Here is an 11,537-nt window from a genome sequence, read left to right on the forward strand (position 1 = left end):
CCCTCTCTCTTAGTCACTCCAAATCCTCTTGAAGCATCTTTGTATCTTCCTCTCAATTCTCATTTCCAACCAGTGATGTGATTTGTCAGTCACGGTGTTTTTCTGTAAATATGCCCATCTTCATCCTTTGTCCCCATCCACAGATTAGCACATTTAATATGAAGAACATAATATGAAAAACATATAGACCACATCAGATGAATTTCCCTCTTCAACACTTCTGATATCTGATAAATAGAGGCCTTCTAATGGGCATTAACATGTTGTGTCAGCATTGTTTGACTGCTGCTTAAGGTTGCGGTGGTAATTCGTCTTTCTGCATTAAATATACTTTCAATATTAGAAACTTAAGTGATTGACTACTTCATTGGAACCTAATACAATTATCAGTGTTCTTTTTTTTGACAGTGCTGATTGATTGGATTTATTAAATGGAAATGTACAGTGTTGCTTTCAAATGGTGATAATTTCTTAATGGAATTTCACGTGCAGGCAGTCAGACATGAACTAATGGATAAGGAGGAGACAATCATAACTGCTTTGGATTCAGCCCATAGAAGGGCCAGAGGAGTCGCGCTGACACCTTCATGTTTAAACAGGTCAGCCACTTAATCTATTGCAGGAACAACCACTTTTCTGCAGAACACTTGGCTTTATAGAGCAGTAAGAGATTAGAAATAAAGTAATGCTAAACTGGAGAGTGAGAAATAATGCAGGGACTCGTATGTTATTTAAAGAAACATGTTACAGCGCATGACAGAAGATTCTGTGACAGTTATTTAGAATTGTATGTTGTGGGAACAATTGAAAATGTTTCCACTCACCTAGTGATTGTGGTAACTTCAAATTATTAGAAAATTTATAGATCAGCATCTTGAAATATGTTTTCTTTTCATTTTCACAAAACGTTACATGACTTTACGTTCTGCAATGTGTTCTTAATTACCATATTCAAAAGCAAAAAGCATGTGTTTACTGTCCTACCATATTTTGGTGATGTATTGATGTGTCTCATTTTCAGAGGACACTTTTCTGCGTGCCACTAGATGTATATCAGCCATACCAAAATGCTGCCTTTGCCTGAGACAGGGAAGATGAAATGACTTTGGGGAAATGGAGAATCATTCATGAATCCAGTTACTTTCTGATCTGACAGCTTTGTGGCATCTGAATGGATAACAATTTGATCTGGTAATCTCAATTGATAGAGTTGCAAATGTGTAGTGATGCATTTTGGGAGCTCTGGTAAGTGAAAGATGTTCACAATGACTAGTAGATCCCTAGAGAGCACTGAGAAACAAAGGGACCTTGATGTCCAAAAGCAAGAGTTCATGCCCTCTGCTTCTGGCCTTTCAGGCAATGTTGGATCCAACACTCCACTGAGCCTTAGATCCCATGAGCTCTTGTTTTGTTGACCAGTCTGCTATCACTGACCTTATCAAAAACATATAGACCACATCAGATGAATTTCCCTCTTCAACACTTCTGATATCTCCTCAATAAAAATTAGATAAAATTTGCAAACCATGGCATTACCTCAACAAAGCCATGCTGACTATCCCCGAACATTCCATGTTTCTCCAAGTGCAGCGACATTTTGTCCCTTAAAATTCTTTCTGATAACTTCCCTACCACCAAGGTTAGACTGGCTTGTAACTTCTGGATCTGTCCTTTCTTCTTTTATATAAAAGTATGAGCGGTCCTCTGGCACCTTAGCTGTGGCCAGAAATGACTTGAAAAATCTTTGCCAGGACCTTTGATATCTCCTCCCCTGCTTCATAAAGTCATGCAGTATAGAAACAGGCTCACTTGATCAACATCAATGCCAACTAACAAACATCAAACTACTGATCCCATTTACCTGCACTGAGTCATTACCTACCATACCCTGGCCCTTTAAATGCTCATCTGTTGCTTCTTTAATATTGCAAGCGTATCTGCCTTCTCCACCTTGTCAGGCAGCATATTACATGTTTGTATCGCTTTTGGTGAAAACACTTGCCTCAGATCCCCTCTAAATAGCTGACAGTTCACCTGAAATCTATGCCCCCTGACTTAAACTCGTCTACTGGTTCTCACAATCAATCTATGCCTCCTCATAATTTTGAATACGTCGATCAGATTTCCCCTCAGCCTCCTCTGCTGCATGGAAAACGCACTTAGCCTACCAGTTTCTCCTCATAAAACTTGCATTCAATCACAAAACAACACCCTGAAACATATACTATCAACCAACCTGGCCAACATCTCTGTCTCCGGCTTGCTACAGTGTTCCAGTGAAGCCCAGCACAAGCAGACAGAACAACACCTCATTTTCTACTTGGGGACCTGACAGCCCTCCAGACTTAATATTGAGTTCTGCAATTTTAGGGCCTAAACTCTCCCATATCCCAGCGCCCCCACCCCACACACCAGGCTTTGTTACCACGCAGCCTGCCACTACACACTCCCTGTTGTTAGTGACTAACAGTCCCCATTGACAACTTCCCAGCCTGATCGTTAGCAACTCCTTTATCTGTCCACCTGTCTTTCTCTCTCTTTGGGCTCTATCCTATTGTTTACTCCCTCCCCACCCTCCTCCCTATTTTCGGCATAGAAACTGATGTTTTCCCAGCCACCATCAGTTCTGAGGAAGGGTCACCGGACTGGAAATGTAAACTGTTTTTTCCTCCAACATATGTTGCCACACCTGCTGAGCTTTTCCAGCAACTTTGTTTTTGTTCGTTGTTTACAGCATCCGCAGTTCTTGTGGTTTTTATCACTAAACCTGTCAGACTCATCAATGCTCTCTAATGCTCCAACTTGTTGCTCAAATTGCTCCAATAAGAGGCACCTGCTGTACACATGGTCATGCAGACCAGCAGGAGCACTCAGCATTTGACATGTAGCGTCGGATGTACCAATCATGGGTCAGACCTTAATTCCAGGCATACCTTAGCTCAACAGAACACGGATCTTTGCTTTTAATTTACTCATTCTCCTGCTTAATTGTAGGGGACAAAAACCGGTGTTCACTCTCAGGTCTCTGCTGGTATGCCTGCTTTTCAGGGAGAGCCTTATCTCACCCACTCCTCTCAATAACATTCTCTGACTGTCACTGGGCCAACCCTCTGCTCTCAGTAACACTGTCTGCCCGTCACAGGGCCCTCACCCCCTCCTCTCAGTAATACTGCCCGTCACAGGGCCCTCGCCCCCTCCTCTCAGTAATACTGCCCGTCACAGGGCCCTCGCCCCCTCCTCTCAGTAACACTGCCCGTCACAGGGACATCACCCACTCCTCTCAGTAATACTGCTTGCCACAGGGCCCTCACCTGCTCCTCTCAGTTATGCACTGACTGACTGTCACAGGGCCCTCACCCCCTCCCCTCAGTAACACACTCCGTCACAGTGCCCTCAGACTGTCACAGAGCGCTCACCGCTCCGCTCAGTCACACTGCCAGTTACAGGGCCCTCACGCGCTCCTCTCAGTAACACTGCCTGTCACAGAACCCTCACGCGATCCTCTCAGTAACACTGCCCGTCACAGGGACCTTACCCGCTCCTCTCAGTAACACTGCCCGTCACAGGGACCTTACCTGCTCCTCTCAGTAACACTGCCCATCACAGGGACCTTACCGCTCCTCTCAGTAACACTGCCCATCACAGGGACCTTACCGCTCCTCTCAGTAACACTGCCCGTCACAGGGACCTTACCCGCTCCTCTCAGTAACACTGCCTGTCACAGGGCCCTCACCCGCTCCTTTCAGTAACACTGCCCGTCACAGGGACCTTACCTGCTCCTCTCAGTAACACTGCCCGTCACAGGGACCTTACCCGCTCCTCTCAGTAACACTGACTGTCACAGGGCTCTCACCCGCTCCTCTGTTACACTGACTGACTGTCACAGGGCCCTCACCCGCTCGTCTCAGTAACACTGACTGATTGGAAAGGGCGCTCACCCACTCCTCTCAGTAACATCCCCTGACTGTCACTGGGCCCTCACCCGCTCCTCTCAGTAACACTGCCCGTCACAGCGCCCTCACCCACTCCTCTAAGTAACACAACTGTCACAGACCCCTCACCCACTCCTCTCAGTAACACTGCCTGTCACAGGGCCCTCACCCGTGCATCTCAGTAATACTGCCTGTCACAGAGCCCTCACCCACTCCTCTCCGTAACATTGACTGCCTGTCACAGGGCCCTCACCCTCTCCTCTCAGTAACATTGACTGACAGTACAGGGCCCTCACCCCCCACTCCTCTCATTAACACTACCTGTCACAGACCCCTCACCCGCTGCTCGCAGTAACACTGACTGACTGTCACAGGGCGCTCACCCCCTTCCTCAGTAACACTGTCCGTCACAGGGCCCTCACCCACTCCTCTCAGTAATACTGTCTGCCACAGGGCCCTCACCTGCTCCTCTCCGTTACACTGACTGACTGTCACAGGGCCCTCACCCCCTCCTCTCTTTAACACAGTCCGCCACCGTGCCCTCACCCCCTCCTTTCAGTAACACTGCCAGTCACAGGATCCTCACCCGCTCCTCTCAGTAACATTGACTGACTGCACAGGGCCCTCACCCCCTCCTCTCAGTAACACTGACTGCCTGTCACAGGGTGCTCACCCGTTGCCCTCAGTAACACTGACAGACTGTCACAGGGCCCTCAGCCGCTCCTCTCAGTAACACTGCCCATCACAGGGCCGTCACCCGCTCCTCTCAGTAACACTGCCCGTCACAGGGACCTTAGCCGTTCCTCTGAGTAAGACTGCCTGTCGCAGGGCCCTCACCCACTCCTCTCAGTAACACGGCCCGTCACAGGGCCCTCAACTGCTCCTCTTGGTAACTCTGACTATCTCCCGGCCCTAAACCCCTCCTCTCAGAATCACTGACTGACTGTCACAGGCCTCTCACTCCCTCCTCTCAGTAACACTGCCTGTCACAGAGCCCTCATCCGCTGTTCTGAGTGACACTGGCTGACTGTCACAGTGCCCTTACCTTGCCCACTTATCTGAATTAGAGACAATATCAATGTGGTTGCTTTATCAAGAACAAATACGGAGAGAAATTAATGTCACAATCAAAGTGAACTTGATTGGTAAGAGAATGTGATGGAATGTCTTTATTTATTTAATATAAGTATGTTATGACTGATTTTATGACCTGAAGTCACAGCCGTATTCAATCAGCTTCCCTGTCTATATTTGCGACTCATTGATATAAAGTATTTAGTGACGTTCAAAATTGATCCCAATGTTTCCTAATCAGATTTTTTGAAAAGCCAGTGCCAGACTTTGTGAATAACAATACCTGACACCAGGTTTATAGCCAAAACAAAAGATTTTACAGTTCATGAACAATATAGTATCTTTTTTAAAAAAAGTTAAGCAAAAAGGTATTCTGACGAACGCCTATGACTTAAACATCATCTTCTTTGATTCTAGCCCCAATTCTAGCAAAGACAGAAAGACACACAAACAGATATAATTAAGGAATGTATCAAAGGGAAAAAACTAAATCAAGTGTAACTGGCCAGTTTACTTAACCAGACTGCATGATCTTTAAAATGGAAAGAACTGTGGATGCTGTAAATCAGGAACAAAAACAAAGCTGCTGGAAAAGCTCAGCAGGTCCAGCAGCATCTGTGAAGGAAAAAAAGAAGTAAGATTTCAGATCTGTCAACCCTTCTTCTGATCAGCTCTGAGGAAGGGCCACCAGATCTGACATCGTACCTCTTTTTTGCCTTCACAGATGTTTTCAGACCTGCTGAGCTTTTCCAGAAATTTTGTTTTTGTCCATCATCTAAAATCTCACAGTCAGATGAGATTGTATGTTAAGTTAAAATCTGAACAATCTACAGATGCTGTAAATCAGAAACAAAAACAGAAGTTGCTGTAAAAAACCAGCAGATCTGGCAGCATCTATGGAGAGAAAACAGAGTTAACATTTTGGGTCGTATTACCTTTCCTCAGAATTCCTTATTTCTAAGTGTCACAGGATCTGAAATGTTAATTCTAACTTCTGTCCATAGATGCTGCCAGACTCGCTGAGCATTTCCAGTAATTTTTGAGCTTCTGTCTTGGTTTCTGAAAACATTGAGCTATGCAAATACCTTTCAGTAGGCTTTGGGGGATATTTAATTATTACTTGTAACAGAGGACCTCTTAACTTAGAATAAGTTGATCATGGGAGGACAACCAGTTGGCAATCAAACGTCTGTCCTGTAGCTTTTGCAGGGACAATCCTTCTGATTTAAAGACAGTTCAATATTGGTTTCTCTTTGCTCGTGACTCATCAACAGAGTTTTCTTGGAAGAAGAATTGACCTGCAATTAACCTCCAGACCTAGCCTCATAAACAAATATCAAATTGTTTCTTCTTTTTTCACATAAGCTGCTGCTCACAGTCCAAAGGTCACTCTCAGCTCACAGTTCACAGCTCCAAACCAAATGAACTTAAGTACTAGGAGGAGTAAGACAGTTCAGCTCCTCGAGCCCCGCTGTTTGATATGATTGTGGGTGATCTTATCTCTGCTGCAACTTTAGTTTCCTACCTGCTCTCCATAATTCTTGAACCCATTATGAACTCAAAAATCGTTCTATCTCCTCTTCAAATTTGCTCCATGTCACAGCCCTCCAATGCCTTCTCAGGGAGTGAATTCCTGAGATTCATGACCCTTCCGGTGTAGAAATTTTTCATCATCCCTTTAAACCTTCTTTCCCTATGCTAAAACTATGACCTCTTGTTCTATTGCCCACATGAGGAACCATCCTTTCCACGTCAACTTTATCAATCTGCTTGAACATATTATATCCCTCAATTAGATCCCTTCTCATTGTTCTGAACACCTGAGAATGTAGGCTGAAACTACTCTGTCTGTCTTAAGACGCATTCTCGTCTCTGGAATCATCCTGGTGAACCTCCACTGGACTGCCTCCAATACAATGACACCTCTCCTTAAGTAAGGAGACCAGAACTGTACACAGGGCTCCAGGTGTGGACTCACTAATGCCTTGCATAGTTGCAGCAACCTTCTTTTGTATTTGTATACTCTCTTTCTTGAGCAACAAATGCCAAAATTCCATTTCCCTGCCTTAATACCTGCTGTACCTGCTTACTGAGTTTCTGTGATTCATAAAACTAAAAAAAATGAAGGTTTCAATGCTGTTAAAATGAAATCCATCCAAGTAAAATTAAAATAATGATAAGAGGACATTAATAGAAAATGAAAACATTTTTCTCTCTCTGGAGAGCAATATTGAACAGGCTTCACATAATAATGTTATTTGTGAGCTTGGATTCTATACTGGAGGAATGCTGCGCAAGTTTTAAGTTTGAATTGTACACCTATACCGTGTGTAGTGAGAAGGACAAAACGTGGGTTTTAATCTAATAATTTTCTGTGTTCTTCTGTTATAAATATACATAGGCATCCGCTTGTGAGCATTTTCAGTAATTGAATACCACAGTAAAGAGAATGAAAATTTATCTCACCCTGGAATCTGAATTGTCCAGTATCACCATCAACTGGGATCATTACACTTGTCATTTCAAAGGCCAAACCTGATATTACCACTCGATTCCTCAACTAAAATGGAATTTGATTCATTCAATTGTCATACATGAATGACCTTGATAGTGTGTTGTAAATTATAAAGTGAAACAAAATAGCCCTTCACCATTTTTCTTGTAAAGCAAATCCATCATATTCGATTGTTGTAGTGGTATAAAACACTAGTAAGTCACACATTGCAAAGTCCTCCTGAATGTGAGCCAGACATTTACATAGATCTGTGGTTAACCTCAAGAGGCAACCCAATCTTGTATTTGTTTCCTTTTTAGGCCACTTTTCTGACAACAAAGACTTCACCAGTCTCCTTAAACAGCTGAGATCAGACTAATTACAAAGCTCTATTTTGTCCATAACCTACCCTTGATCAATGCTAAAGAAGATAGACTAGCATTTAAATAAAATTGTATCTATAGAGTCATAGAGTGATACAACACGAAACAGACCTTTCAGTCCAATTAGTCCATGCTGACCATAATCCCAAACTAAAGTAGTCCTGCCTGCCTCCTGCGCTCGGCCATATCCCTCCATTCATGTACTTACCTGGATGTCTTTTAAATAGTGAAACTGTACCCGCATCCACCAATTCTTCTGGAAGTTCATTCCACATATGAACAATCCTCTGTATAAAAATATTGCCCCTCATTTCCTTTTTAAATCTTTTTCCTCTCATCTTAAAACTATGCCCCATAGTTTTGAAATCCTCCACAGTAGGGAAAAGACATTTGGCGTTCACCTTATCTAGATCCCTCATTATTTTATAAACATTCATCGGGTGACCCCGAAACCTCCTAAGATCCAGTGAAAAAAGCCCCAGTCTATTCTCACCTTAAATCTCAAAACCTCCATTTCTGGCAACATCCTGGTAATTCTTTTCTGAACCCTCTCCAGCTTAATAATATCCTTCCTTGAACACCGACCAGAATTGGACACAACAGTGTAGAAGAGGCCTCACCAATATCCTGTACAACTTCAACATGGCATTCCAACTCTTCTCCTCAAAGGTCTGAGTCATGAAACACCTTCTTAACTACCGAAAGAACTACAGATGCTGTAAATCACGAACAAAAACAAAGTTGCTGTCAAATCTCAGGAAGTCTGGCAGCTTCTTTGAAGGAAAAAACAAAGTTAACGTTTCAGGTCCGGTGACCTTTCCTCAAAACTGGCATTTCCCCTCTTTGCTGTGCACTGTACCACCGATTTTGGTATCATCTGCAAACTTAATAACCAGGCCTTCTATATTCTCATCTAAATCATTTGTATAAACGACAACCAAAAGCAGACCCAGCAATGATCCCTGTGGAACACCGCTGGCAACAGGCCTCCAGTATGGAAAACTTCCTTGCATCACCACTCTCCATCTCCTGCCTTTTATCCAATTTTGTTTAGTTTCTACTTAATTAATATTCCAGTAATAAACATCCCTGATGATCTGCGGAACGGTCACCGCACCCGAAACGTTAACGCTGTTTTTGTTTTCCGTCACAGATGTTGCCAGACCCGGTGAGCTATTCCAGCAACTTTGTTTTAGTTCCTGATGAGCTGCGACTTTGTACTTGACTGATTTCCAACATCAAAAGTTCTAAATGTTGGAAGAGATTGGTTTACCTTGACTTCCTAGCTTGAAAATGTGCCTTTTATGCAAAGAAACTGTACTCTGGGACAGTGGTTTTGCAGATTTACCTGCAGGTCCAGCTGTGAATCGGAGTTGAAGTAGTTGCAAGCACTGATGAATAGGCAGCTATTTAGCCTCTGGATGTAATCCTGTGGAAGCGACGAGGGTCTAGGCCATTGACTCGAGAACTGATGAGGGAACGGCTTGCCCCAACCAGCTTCCCTTCAGGGGAACGCCAGCCTCAGGTCGCTCCCCTCAAGGGGTACATCATCCTGACCTTGCTCCTCTCATGCATAGGCAGCTACATCTTTCTCCCCTCTGGCACATAATAGACCGGCGGCAAACCTGGTGGGATGCCACTTTCCATGAGCGGTTGGCTAACCAGAACCCAGCAGGTGTAGTAAGCAGCAGTGTCACTTGGGAGGTGATGATCTCTGTTACCATTGGCAACCAACCTACGATTATTGCTCGATCTCGGGTCAGGATTGAGTGAAACACCATTAGCACGCCACTTCCCCTTCTTGATGTTGCACATTGAATGCCTTTGAAAGCCTGTTACATTTCTTAATGGTGACACCCCTGCCCACTGTTGAGTCAATACCAGTTGTTGTGGGATGATGTATGTGTACGTCAGTTGCTCAATTGGGGACTTTAACTCGCAATGAAGTTGGGAAGTTATGCACAAGTCTTCTCACCATGGATTTAATCTGGCTCTAAGCAGAATTGTAGGTGGTGCCATCCTTCCACCTGATTAAATGTCCTCCATTTTCAAACTTGCCACAAGGGAAAGTACAAAATCCCGCTGTTTTTGTTATCAATTCATGGTTTTTAATTTTGCAATCAGTGTCGTAAGCAGCAGATTAGTTCAGTCCTTGTGAAATTGAAGGCAATGCAACACTTTAATTGGTCACTTTTTAACATGGTAGGTTCTCAGACTGAGGAAATGGTGAATGTTGTTGATCTTTAATGCAATATAATGGAGGAGAGAAAAATCTGGACTACAGAGCCCACAGGAAGAAAATTATAATCTGTCAGTGCTGCCTCCATTAGAACAATGCCAAGTAAATACCCGTCCCCAAAGCGAACAATGGAAGTTTCCTGCATATCAGAACATACCCATTGAGTGGGGAACTGATGAATAATGCAGGAGCACCATCGGATTGAAATACTTTTATTCTAAGAATTTCAGAACATGCTGGGATTTTTATAGCAAGCAATACTTGTGATGGAATATTCTTTTAATGTCAAAATACTGCAACAGTTTGGAAGAACCAATATTAAATGGATATTATTGCAGATAATATATGTGAATTAAATAAAATTGTTTGCTTAAAGTATTTTGTAATTCAAATTGAATGTCGCATTTTTGTTGTATCTTAGTTGTCTTCTGTTTCTACTTTTTCTTATTTTTATAGAGCAGGTATTGTCCTGGTCACTTGTAATGCTGCCAATTCAAGATTAACTACATGGATGGTCTCTATCAGTTGCTTAATCCCCGATGTCAGTTTGCAATCCTGAATCCAAGATTGTCACTTCATCTTTCAATTCTGTGTTTAATCAAAGTCTGAGATCAACAGCTTTCATTTTACTATCTGGAAGTCAATCAGTGCAGATTTTGTTTGTAAACCAGCGTTCTGTCTGTAAAACTGCTTCGTTTAATTAGATTAGTTAGTTAAGATTCATTTTAATGAAATGAATCATACTAAGCTTCATCTCTTCCTCATTCTGAACACATGGTATGTCACGCAATGGCAATTCAATTTTGCATTGGTGCCGGTTCAAACCATGTGTATTCCAACTGCAGATTGATACAGATGAAATTGTACCATTTCCTTTTTAGTACCATTCTCACCATACAGTGTTTCTGTTCATTACGTTTCTGTGTACAGTTCTGAACCAGTCCCCTTGCCCCTGAGCTTGCCAAATGTCTCAATGTTGTCGTGACATTGTCAAAGAATTCATTTCTTGGTAGATTCAGAGATAAATTAATGTAAACTAGTATGTGTTAATGCCTCTGCTGTAATCGGGCGAAACACTCAGGCCATTGTCTTAATTTTTCTCTCTTGTATTTATATTGAAATGTTTGACCATGCCATTTGCTCCACTTACTGGAATTGGACTTGTTACAGAAGTGCTGAACGTCAACTTGCCAAATACAATTGGATGAAAAGTATGAGGCCAATCAGTCTCTTGAAACACTTTCTCTATGCAATCAACATAACAACATTCATTGACAATGAAAAATTACGTACGTGCTTAAGAAGATTAGATTTGAAACAGAGATTTGTGAATATGAATGGAGCTATATATGTCCCCATCTCAGGCACCCACCTCAAGTTCACCTGGACTATCTACAACACCTCTGTCACCTTCC

The 11,537-nt window shown here is 43.0% G+C and overlaps 1 long non-coding RNA gene across 1 annotated transcript; it reads left to right on the forward strand.

Annotated features, from left to right (window-relative positions):
• The first annotated feature begins 501 nt into the window (after positions 1–501).
• On the forward strand, positions 502–9,445 carry LOC132207563 (uncharacterized). Its single transcript, XR_009443573.1, has 3 exons — positions 502–599; positions 1,022–1,191; positions 9,037–9,445. It is a non-coding gene; the product is annotated as an uncharacterized LOC132207563 (long non-coding RNA).
• Positions 9,446–11,537: the final 2,092 nt, after the last annotated feature.

Source organism: Stegostoma tigrinum, unplaced genomic scaffold (genome assembly GCF_030684315.1).
Source record: "Stegostoma tigrinum isolate sSteTig4 unplaced genomic scaffold, sSteTig4.hap1 scaffold_101, whole genome shotgun sequence".
Taxonomy (NCBI): Eukaryota; Metazoa; Chordata; class Chondrichthyes; order Orectolobiformes; family Stegostomatidae; genus Stegostoma; species Stegostoma tigrinum.